This window comes from Oncorhynchus mykiss, chromosome 14, assembly GCF_013265735.2.
Source record: "Oncorhynchus mykiss isolate Arlee chromosome 14, USDA_OmykA_1.1, whole genome shotgun sequence".
In the NCBI taxonomy this organism is placed as follows: Eukaryota; Metazoa; Chordata; class Actinopteri; order Salmoniformes; family Salmonidae; genus Oncorhynchus; species Oncorhynchus mykiss.
The window spans coordinates 35,278,569-35,291,209 of NC_048578.1; positions in this window are offsets into that span (position 1 = coordinate 35,278,569).

The window sequence follows — 12,641 nt, forward strand, 5'->3', positions numbered from 1 at the left end:
GCAATCATTGGACAATAAACTAGACGAGGTACGATCACGAATATCCTACCAACGGGACATCAAAACTGTGATATCCTATGTTTCACGGAATTGTGGCTGAATGACGACATGGATATTCAGCTAGCGGGATACACGCTGCACTGGCAAGATAGAACGTAAGACGGGGGGGGGGGGGGGGGGGACCTGTGCATATTTGTAAACAACAGCTGGTGCACGAAATCTAGGGAGGTCTCTAGATTTTGCTCGCCTGAAGTAGAGTATATTGTGATAAATTGCAGGCCACACTACTTGCCTATAGAGGTTTCAGCTATACTTTTCGTGGCTGTTTATTTACCTCCACAGACAGATGCTGGCACTAAGACCGCACTCAGTCAGCTGTATAAGGAAATAAGCAAACAGGAAACCACTCACCCAGAGGCGGCGCTCCTAGTGGCCGGAGACTTTAATGCAGGGAAACAAATCAGTTCTACCAAATTTCCATCCACATGTTAAATGTTCAACCAGAGGGGGAAAAAATCTAGATCACCTTTACTCCACACACAGAGACGCGTACAAAGCTCTCCCTCAACCTCTAATTGGTAAATCCCACCACAACTCTATCCGCCTGATTCCTACTTACAAGCTAAAATTAAAAAAGGAAGCACCAGTGACTCGGTCTATACAAAAGTGGTCAGAAGAAGCAGATGCTAAACTACAGGACTGTTTTTCTATCACAGACTGGAACATGTTCCGGGATTCTTCCGACGGCATTGAGGAGTACACAACATCAGTCACTGGCTTTATCAATAAGTGCATCGAGGACGTCGTCCCCACAGTGACTGTACGTACATACCCCAACCAGAAGCCATGGATTACAGGCAACATACGCACTGAGCTAAAGGGTAGAGCTGCCGCTTTCAATGTGCGGGATTCTAACCCGGAAGCTTACAAGAAATCCTGCTATGCCCTGCGACGAACCATCAAACAGGCAAAGCGTCAATACAGGGCTAAGATTGAATCATACTACATCGGCTCCGACGCTCGTCTTATGTGGCAGGGCTTGCAAACTATTACAGACTACAAAGGGAAGCACAGCCGCGAGCTGTCCAGTGACACGAGCCTACCAGGCGAGCTAAATCACTTCTATGATCGCTTCGAGGCAAGCAACACTGAGGCATGCATGAGAGTATCAGCTGTTCCCGGACGACTGTGTAGTCACGCTCTCCATAGCCGACGTGAGTAAGACCTTTAAACAGGTCAACATACACAAGGCTGCGAGGCCAGAAAGATTACCAGGACATGTGCTCCGGGCATGTGCTGACCAACTGGCAGGTGTCTTCACTGACATTTTCAACATGTCACTAATTGAGTCTGTAATACCAACATGTTTCAAGCAGACCACCATAGTCCCTGTGCCCAAGATCACAAAGGCAACCTGCCCAAATGACTACAGACGCGTAGCACTCACGTCTGTAGCCATGAAGTGCTTTGAAAGGTTGGTAATGGCTCACATCAACACCATTATCCCAGAAACCCTAGACCCACTCCAATTTGCATACCGCCCAAACAGATCCACAGATGATGCAATCTCTATTGCACTCCACACTGCCCTTTCCCACCTGGACAAAAGGAACACTTATGTGAGAATGCTATTCATTGACTACAGCTCAGCGTTCAACACCATAGTACCCTCAAAGCTCATCACTAAGCTAAGGATCATGGGACTAAACACCTCCCTGTGCAACTGGATCCTGAATTTCCTGACGGGCTGCCCCCAGGTGGTGAGGGTAGGTAGCAACACATCCGCCACGCTGATCCTCAACACTGGAGCCCCTCAGGGGTGCGTGCTCAGTCCCCTCCTGTACTCCCTGTTCACCCACGACTGCATGGCCAGGCACGACTCCAACACCATCATTAAGTTTGCAGACGACACAACAGTGGTAGGCTTGATCACCGGCAACGACGAGACAGGCTATAGGGAGGAGGTCAGAGACCTGGCCGTGTGGTGCCAGAATAACAACCCATCCCTCAATGTAACCAAGACTAAGGAGATGATTGTGGACTACAGAAAAAGGAGGACCGAGCACGCCCCCATTCTCATCGACGGGGCTGTATTGGAGCAGGTTGAGAGCTTCAAGTTCCTTGGTGTCCACATCAACAACAAACTAGAATGGTCCAAACACACCAAGACAGCCGTGAAGAGGGTATGACAAAGCCTATTTCCCCTCAGGAAAATAAAAAGATTTGGCATGGGTCCTCAGATCCTCAAAAGGTTCTATAGCTGCAACATCGAGAGCATCCTGACTGGTTGCATCACTGCCTTGTATGGCAATTGTTCGACCTCTGACTGCAAGGCACTACATAGGGTAGTGCGTACGGCCCAGTACATCACTGGGGCTAAGCTTCCTGCCATCCAGGACCTCTACACCAGGCGGTGTCAGAGGAAGGCACTAAAAATTGTCAAAGACCCCAGCCACCCCAGTCATAAACCGTTCTCTCTACTACCGCATGGCAAGCGGTACCGGAGGGCTAAGTCTAGGACAAAAAGGCTTCTCAACAGTTTTTACCCCGAAGCCATAAGACTCCTGAACAGGTAACCAAATGGCTACCCGGACTATTTGCATTGTGTGCCTCCCCCAACATTTATTTTTTACGCTGCTGCTACTCTCTGTTTATCATATATGCATAGTCACTTTAACTATACATTCATATACATACTACCTCAATTAGGAAGAACAACCAGTGCTCCCGCACATTGTCTAACCGGGCTATCTGCATTGTGCCCCACCCACCACCCGCCAATCTCTCTTTTACGCTACTGCTACTCTCTGTTCATCATATATGCATAGTCATTTTAACCATATCTACATGTACACACTACCTCAATCAGACTGACTAACCGGTGTCTGTATATAGCCTCGCTACTTTTATAGCCTGTTTTTTTACTGTTGTTTTATTTGTTTACCTACCTATTGTTCACCTAATACCTGTTTTTTTGCACTATTGGTTAAAGCCTTTAAGTAAGCATTTCACTGTAAGGTTGTATTTGGCGCACGTGACAAATAAACTTTGATTTGATTTGATTTGACATATTCCAGAGTTTGAAGAGACATCCAGACACATAAATTACAGATAGGTTACCACACCATAAATTACAGATAGGTTACCACACCATAAATTACAGATAGGTTACCACACCATAAATTACAGATAGGTTACCACACCATAAATTACAGATAGGTTACCATACCATAAATTACAGATAGGTTACCACACCATATGGCTGAGATGTATAAAAACACTGAAATTCTTCAGCTCCTCTCCATCCAACTAGAGAGACAGGCCTGGCTCGCTATTCCCCTGTGCTGAACTTATACCTCTCTGCCCTAAGCCAGAAGATGCCCTCTACAGTGAACTACAGCACAGAGACCGTATCATGAATAATACATGAGATACAGCAGTCTGCTTGTATTGTTGGTCAGAGAAAGATACCTCTCTACATTTCCCTTAGGTGTTAAAATAAAAATGTAAAATGCATCCTGGGGATTATAGTGGAAGTTGGAAGTTTAGAGGCATCACAACAACAAATCTTAATGTATTATTGGTGTTTTGTAATTGTGCATGGGGTGGGTGCTTTTGCTCTTTCACCCATGTCTAAAAAATGTCATCGTTTTCCTTCATGTTGTCATATCGTGCTGCATGTTTTTTTTCTTCTGTTTACCGGATCAGGGTTGTGGCCTGTTGTAAATCTATGATAACAATATGTCTTCTTACCTCGTGTAGCCAGACCGCACTATAATCCCACTTTGACATAATAGTATATTTATTAGGAGTTCTGTGTGGTCTAGGAGTCACGTAGGCTCACTCCTGTCATCTTGGCAACTTCAAGACAAATCCTCATGGGGTTTAGAATGGTATAGACCTCCCTGCAAGGCTCACTGGTAGCTCACATGTACAATTTAGGGCGCAGCACTTCTTACATACTGTAGCTCTTCTATCTGTTTCTGTCCATGGGTTGGGTTCAGTGGAGGGGATTCTCAGTCACGGACTGTAGGTCACAGTGGAGGGGATTCTCAGTCACGGACTGTAGGTCACAGTGGAGGGGATTCTCAGTCACGGACTGAAGGTCACAGTGGAGGGGATTCTCAGTCACGGACTGTAGGTCACAGTGGAGGGGATTCTCAGTCACGGACTGTAGGTCACAGTGGAGGGGATTCTCAGTCACGGACTGTAGGTCACAGTGGAGGGGATTCTCATTCACGGACTGTAGGTCACAGTGGAGGGGATTCTCAGTCACTGACTGAAGGTCACAGTGGAGGGGATTCTCATTCACTGACTGAAGGTCACAGTGGAGGGGATTATCATTCACGGACTGAAGGTCACAGTGGAGGGGATTCTCAGTCACGGACTGAAGGTCACAGTGGAGGGGATTCTCAGTCACGGACTGAAGGTCACAGTGGAGGGGATTCTCATTCACGGACTGTAGGTCACAGTGAATGGAGATTCTAAGTAATTGATTATAGGTCACAGTGAATGGAGATTCTAAGTCACTTGACTATAGGTCAGTGAATGGAGATTCTAAGTAATTGATTACAGGTCACAGTGAACGGAGATTCTAAGTAATTGATTATAGGTCAGTGAATGGAGATTCTAAGTAATTGATTATAGGTCACAGTGAATGGAGATTCTAAGTCATTGATTATAGGTCACAGTGAATGGAGATTCTAAGTAATTGATTATAGGTCACAGTGAATGGAGATTCTAAGTAATTGATTATAGGTCACAGTGAATGGAGATTCTAAGTAATTGATTATAGGTCACAGTGAATGGAGATTCTAAGTCATTGATTATAGGTCACAGTGAATGGAGATTCTAAGTAATTGATTATAGGTCAGTGAATGGAGATTCTAAGTAATTGATTATAGGTCAGTGAATGGAGATTCTAAGTAATTGATTATAGGTCAGTGAATGGAGATTCTAAGTAATTGATTATAGGTCACAGTGAATGGAGATTCTAAGTAATTGATTATAGGTCACAGTGAATGGAGATTCAAAGTCATTGATTATAGGTCAATGAATGGAGATTCAAAGTCATTGATTATAGGTCACAGTGAATGGAGATTCTAAGTCATTGATTATAGGTCACAGTGAATGGAGATTCTAAGTCATTGATTATAGGTCACAGTGAAGGCTCCATCTCATCCTGTGAGGTACAGTATGGATTTGACTCTGATTGCTGATATCAGAGGAATCTTGACCTGTGAATTAACATCATGGATCAGAATGTGTAGCCCTGCTGAACCCTGTGGACATAAGGAATAACAAGGTATGTAGCCCTGCTGAACCCTGCTGATATAAGGCATAACAAGGTATGTAGCCCTGCTGAACCCTGCGGACATAAGGAATAACAAGGTATGTAGCCCTGCTGAACCCTGCTGATATAAGGCATAACAAGGTATGTAGCCCTGCTGAACCCTGCTGATATAAGGCATAACAAGGTATGTAGCCCTGCTGATATTAGGCATAACAAGGTATGTAGCCCTGCCCTACCTGGTTGATATTAGGCATAACAAGGTATGTAGTCCTGCTGAACCCTGCTGATATTAGGCATAACAAGGTATGTAGCCCTGCTGAACCCTGCTGATATAAGGCATAACAAGGTATGTAGCCCTGCTGAACCCTGCTGATATTAGGCATAACAAGGTATGTAGCCCTGCTGAACCCTGCTGATATTAGGCATAACAAGGTATGTAGCCCTGCTGAACCCTGCTGATATTAGGCATAACAAGATATGTAGCCCTGCTGAACCCTGCTGATATTAGGCATAACAAGGTATGTAGCCCTGCTGAACCCTGCTGATATTAGGCATAACAAGGTATGTAGCCCTGCTGAACCCTGCTGATATTAGGCATAACAAGGTATGTAGCCCTGCTGATATTAGGCATAACAAGGTATGTAGCCCTGCTGAACCCTGCTGATATTAGGCATAACAAGGTATGTAGCCCTGCTGATATAAGGCATAACAAGGTATGTAGCCCTGCTGATATAAGGCATAACAAGGTATGTAGCCCTGCTGATATAAGGCATAACAAGGTATGTAGCCCTGCTGAACCCTGCTGATATAAGGCATAACAAGGTATGTAGTCTGTCCATTAAACTCCATTGGATTTCAACCTTGAAAGGAAATGAGGTGTGGCTACGAGTATTACTGGTTAAATACATAATGATAGCTAACACGCAGTGGAGGTTAGTGAATCCTTTTACTCATTTTACTTTGAGGTTTTTTGTCAAAGCACCATCCATAACTTATCTTTCAATTCATCACAGTACATATTGCTCTGTTTGTCAGTGTTTTAACAGAGACGTCCACTAACAAACTAGTTAACCACTGCACACTAACAAAGTGAATTGGCCTCCCATTGCACAGAGGACTGAACTCACTGAACTCACTGATATGGCTACTAACAACAGTTTGAATCACCCCACTATGCAATAATGAACTTACCTTCCCCTGTGTAGAAATCCTGCAGCCATAATGATGTCCAAAGTAGTACCAGTGAACAGGAATCTATCAGCCATAAGGCTGCCCATAGTAGTAATGGTGAATAGGAATCTATCAGCCATAAGGCTGCCCATAGTAGTAATGGTGAATAGGAATCTATCAGCCACAAGGCTGCCCATAGTAGTAATGGTGAATAGGAATCTATCAGCCATAAGGCTGCCCATAGTAGTAATGGTGAATAGGAATCTATCAGCCATAAGGCTGCCCATAGTAGTACCAGTGAACAGGAATCTATCAGCCATAAGGCTGCCCATAGTAGTAATGGTGAATAGGAATCTATCAGCCATAAGGCTGCCCATAGTAGTAATGGTGAATAGGAATCTATCAGCCACAAGGCTGCCCATAGTAGTAATGGTGAATAGGAATCTATCAGCCATAAGGCTGCCCATAGTAGTAATGGTGAATAGGAATCTATCAGCCACAAGGCTGCCCATAGTAGTTACGGTGAACAGGAATCTATCAGCCATAAGGCTGCCCATAGTAGTTACGGTGAACAGGAATCTATCAGCCATAAGGCTGCCCATAGTAGTAACGGTGAATAGGAATACTGTCAGCGGTTTTCAATCTACAGGTCACGCTTTAGGAATGTTTTTGCATTGGTTTCAACAGAGCACTTCACTTCCTACCTCGTAAAAAAATGTCAACATTGGTCAATGAACAATGACTATGGTGTGAGTGATGTCTATCCAGCCGCTAACAGGTTCCCTATATCAGTACCAGTGAATAGGAATCCTGTCATTAGTTCTCTGTCAGGGTGATAATTGGCGAGGTCAGCTGCAGTTGACATGTACTTGTCCTGCTAAATGCTATCAAACAGATCTGAACAGCCCAGAGGGAGGAGAGAAGAGGAGAAGAGAAGAGAAGAGAAGAAAAGAAAAGAAAAGAAAAGAGGAGAGGAGAGGATAGGAGAGGAGAGGAGAGGAGAGGAGAGGAGAGGAGAGGAGAGGAGAGGAGAGGAGAGGGGCTCCTAGTGAGCTGACCGGGAACCTGCCTGCCTGGTCACTATAAAATAACACGCTTGCTGAAACAGTAACTGCCTCATCCACACTTCCAATCTACCTCTGGACTGTAAGGAGTCGATACAGTTTAGCTGTAGCTAGATACTTATGATTCAGACATGTACTGTAGTTGATACATACTGCTACATAACAGTTCATGTAAGACATTCTCATTTGCTGTTGTAGCTACACGAGTTGGAGGAAGATGTGACATATATAGTTTAGTATTTGGTAACACACTGGAAGTGTTTTATGTCACATACAGAACATATAGAAATATGAAACCCTAGGCTCGGCCTTATGGGATATTGGGCATGTTAGAGATGTTATGACGACAGCGTTGAATGGTTATTTTCCTCTATCCTCCTCCGTCTATATTGTTATAAGGCTGCCTCAGCCCATCTGGATTCCCCCCGGGGCAGAACTAACAGATGCAGCAAACAGGAAGTCCATCTCAACCAGAGAAAAGCTGCGTTCAGGCACGGTTTTACTCTGAAAATCATGCAGCTACTTGACGAGTCATCAAGCAAACAGAAGATTTTGTAGGGCATTATTTTAGCATAATATATGTAAATATTTGTCCCTGATAAATACTAATTTCCCCTTGCAGAACAATGTGCTGAGATTAATTTAACACGGTTTGGTAAATCCTTTCTGAATTATGTTATCTTAGTTCTAGCCCCATGCAGCAAGGCAATATATCTTAATCTAGTTCAATGATTTTCCCACAATCCTTTGCGTTATAGGGAAATGAATAAGTCATGCATGAAATGATCATTCGACCATAAACAGTGGAATCCATATGTTGCCTAAAGGCCTATAGGTCTGTATCGTTGTGGGGGATCCACTATAGGAGGTCACCAAAATGTCTCCACATAATACTGTGTGTGTACTTGTATCTGTACAGTAGTCATTTGTCAGTTTGTATTATCGTGCAATGTAAAAAAAATATCTAGTTATTTTAACTAAATATTATTAAAGACATGCTCCGGTACTTTGGCGACTAAGAAAGTATTTTTTTTAAACCTCCCGCTTTGAGCTGGATGTGTGTTGGTTATACATCAACTATGAGCAAAATTGCTGTCTTACCTCAGCAAGCCAGGAAATCCTAGTCTTTTTGGCTCGTGAGTGCTACTTTCCAGAACTACTGGCTAAATGGTACACAAAAGTATGGGATAATCTCTTTAATTAACTGCTTCCACAGCCTTTTTTTTTTGTTTACTCAACTTCTCAGTCAAATTGTTACTTGAACTTGACATTTTTAGTTGCCCCAAACTTGAAAAAACTTCTGCAAAAATTCAGTCAATTTAAAAATGATGTGTTTGCTAAAATGGTCTCATATGTTCATTCAACTACAAATGGTTATTTGGGAATCTTACCTAAACAAAAAGCTGTGGAACTAGCTACAAACACTGCACATAACGCAAAACGTTTTCAACTTACATGTTTGACACACGATTACATTGCGCATGTTCATTTATACAGTAATTAATATTCAACATGTCCTCATCTGGGATTATAACTCACAATCTCTTGGTTTATAGCATTCCAATGTTCCTGCTACACCTCCAGGTCTCTGTTCCTGTTACACCTCCAGGTCTCTGTTCCTGCTTCACCTCGAAGTCTCTGTTCCTGTTACACCTCTCCACGTCTCTATTCCTGTTACACCTCCAAGTCTCTGTTCCTGTTACACCTCTCCAGGTCTCTGTTCCTGCTTCACCTCCAGGTCTCTGTTCCTGCTTCACCTCCAGGTCTCTGTTCCTGCTTCACCTCCAGGTCTCTGTTCCTGTTACACCTCCAAGTCTCTGTTCCTGTTACACCTCTCCAGGTCTCTGTTCCTGCTACACCTCCAGGTCTCTGTTCCTATTACACCTCTCCAGGTCTCTGTTCCTGCTTCACCTCCAGGTCTCTGTTCCTGCTTCACCTCCAGGTCTCTGTTCCTGTTACACCTCTCCAGGTCTCTGTTCCTGCTTCACCTCCAGGTCTCTGTTCCTGTTACACCTCCAGGTCTCTGTTCCTGTTACACCTCTCCAGGTATCTGTTCCTGCTTCACCTCCAGGTCTCTGTTCCTGTTACACCTCCAGGTCTCTGTTCCTGATACACCTCCAGGTCTCTGTTCCTGATACACCTCCAGGTCTCTGTTCCTGCTTCACCTCCAGGTCTCTGTTCCTGTTACACCTCCAGGTCTCTGTTCCTATTACACCTCTCCAGGTCTCTGTTCCTGCTTCACCTCCAGGTCTCTGTTCCTGCTTCACCTCCAGGTCTCTGTTCCTGATACACCTCCAGGTCTCTGTTCCTGTTACATAAACATGTATTTATGATTTATTAAGGAGTAACAGTAAAACAGAGTAACATGCCCTACCAACATTAGACAATTATGCTAAAATAAAAACATTGCTTAAATAAGTCCATGAAATCAATGATGAGAGAAACAGTCAGATGAACTGATAATTGACACGTTGACGTGGTGGCGTAGCAGGAAGATCCTCCAAGAGATTTTGAGATCAAATCCAAGTTGAGGACATGTTGAATAATAATTACAGTAACAATGAACATGCGCAATCTAATCACGCATGTCAATGTGTCTCAAATATCTCAGTTGAAAACATTGTATGGTAAAAATAACACTTCCTTCAGAACCCGGGCGGTGATGTCATAGTGGCAGGTTGTGGAGGGAGTGGAAGGCTGTCTGCTAATTACAGTGAGTGCTTTGTTCTGCGTTCCTTTAGTGATCTGTGTGCCTCGGGCTGCCTCACCGTTCTTGACATTCACATCAATAGCAGTTTGAGGATGATGTCTTTCCTGCAACACTAACATCACATCTCAAACCACCATGCTCCTTCCCTCCCTGATTGATTAGAAATTCTGCTACTATTTGTGATGAAAGCGAGGGCTACGAACAGTGAAAGGTCAGAGATGTAGAAATCTTGGCAGATACAAAACTGTAAGCAGTACCAGTAGGCTAAGACAGTAGGCTACGTAGCTACATTTGCTGTAAGATTCTCTCTACATTATAATTTAAATCCCTTTATTAATTAAGACATCATTTCACCACAGCTTCCACTTGTCATGACATAAGCACATATTAGTTGACAACCCTTGGCACATGCAGACCGCTACTGTATACTGATCTTCCTAGAGGCTGCATAGAGGGTTCCCATAGTTTAACCACATAACATGCCTGGTCTGAAAGGAATTGAGACACTTACAGGTGTTTAATCAACATACATATCAATGTTTTGAATATTAAATATAAAGGAGAAGTAAGACAACAATAAATGCACGTACATATTGTTTAGTGTCGGCTCTCTATTCTACTTCCTCGACAAGTATTGTCAAAACAGCTTTAGGGGCAAAGGATTGGATTTCCTGGTTTCTTTCCTTTTGGGATTGACTTCAGCGGTGAGCCTCCCCTCACCCTGCCTTAGATCGTGGTGCAGAGTGATAAATTACACCCCGAGATTAAAGCAATTTACTGTACAGCTTCGTCGCTGCAGAGCCGCGTCTTATCAATATCAGGGACTTTGCTGGTGAATTATACTTTGATCATGGCAGCCATCTTTGTTCCCATTAGGCGCCAAGCCAAGTCTAGCCTGGTGTGAAAGATTGCAAACGTCAAATAGTTGTTTCCCCGCGAGAGAGGCAGTGTTAACAAGGGCCGAATCTGGCGCACTTACATTACATTCACTGCTGTAGTAGAAGGAATCCAAGAGAGGAGCGACAAAGTGAACTCGAAAAGCTCCAATAATAAACTCAGCAAAAAAAGAAAAGTCCTCTCACTGTCAACTACGTTTATTTTCAGCAAATTTAACATGTGTAAATGTTTGTATGAACTTGACAAGATTCAACAACTGAGACATAAACTGAACAAGTTCCACAGACACGTGACTCACATAAATGGAATAATGTGTCCCTGAACAAAGGGGAGGGGTTAAAAGTAACAGTCAGTATCATTAAGTACTACATCTCCTCCTCATGGACTGCACCAGATTTGCCAGTTCTTGCTGTGAGATGTTTCCCCACTCTTCCACCAAGGCACCTGGGGGGAATGGCCCTAGCCCTCACCTTCCGATCCAACAGGTCCCAGACATTTCTGGGGGGAATGGCCCTAGCCCTCACCTTCTGATCCAACAGGTCCCAGACATTTCTGGGGGGAATGGCCCTAGCCCTCACCTTCCGATCCAACAGGTCCCAGACATTTCTGGGGGGAATGGCCCTAGCCCTCACCTTCCGATCCAACAGGTCCCAGACATTTCTGGGGGGAATGGCCCTAGCCCTCACCTTCCGATCCAACAGGTCCCAGACATTTCTGGGGGGAATGGCCCTAGCCCTCACCTTCCGATCCAACAGGTCCCAGACATTTCTGGGGGGAATGGCCCTAGCCCTCACCTTCCGATCCAACAGGTCCCAGACATTTCTGGGGGGAATGGCCCTAGCCCTCACCTTCCGATCCAACAGGTCCCAGACATTTCTGGGGGGAATGGCCCTAGCCCTCACCTTCCGATCCAACAGGTCCCAGACATTTCTGGGGGGAATGGCCCTAGCCCTCACCTTCCGATCCAACAGGTCCCAGACATTTCTGGGGGGAATGGCCCTAGCCCTCACCTTCCGATCCAACAGGTCCCAGACATTTCTGGGGGGAATGGCCCTAACCCTTACCCTCCGATCCAACAGGTCCCAGACATTTCTGGGGGGAATGGCCCTAGCCCTCACCTTCCGATCCAACAGGTCCCAGACATTTCTGGGGGGAATGGCCCTAACCCTTACCCTCCGATCCAACAGGTCCCAGACATGCTCAATGGGATTGAGATCTGTGCTCTTCACTGGCCATGGCAGAACAATGACTTTCCTGTCTTGCAGGAAATCACGCACAGAACAAAGCAGTATGGCCGGTGGCATTGTCATGCTGGAGCGTCATGTCATGCTGGAGCGTCATTGTCATGCTGGAGCGTCATGTCATGCTGGAGCGTCATTGTCATGCTGGAGCGTCATGTCATGCTGGAGCGTCATTGTCATGCTGGAGCGTCATTGTCATGCTGGAGCGTCATTGTCATGCTGGAGCGTCATTGTCATGCTGGAGCGTCATTGTCATGCTGGAGCAT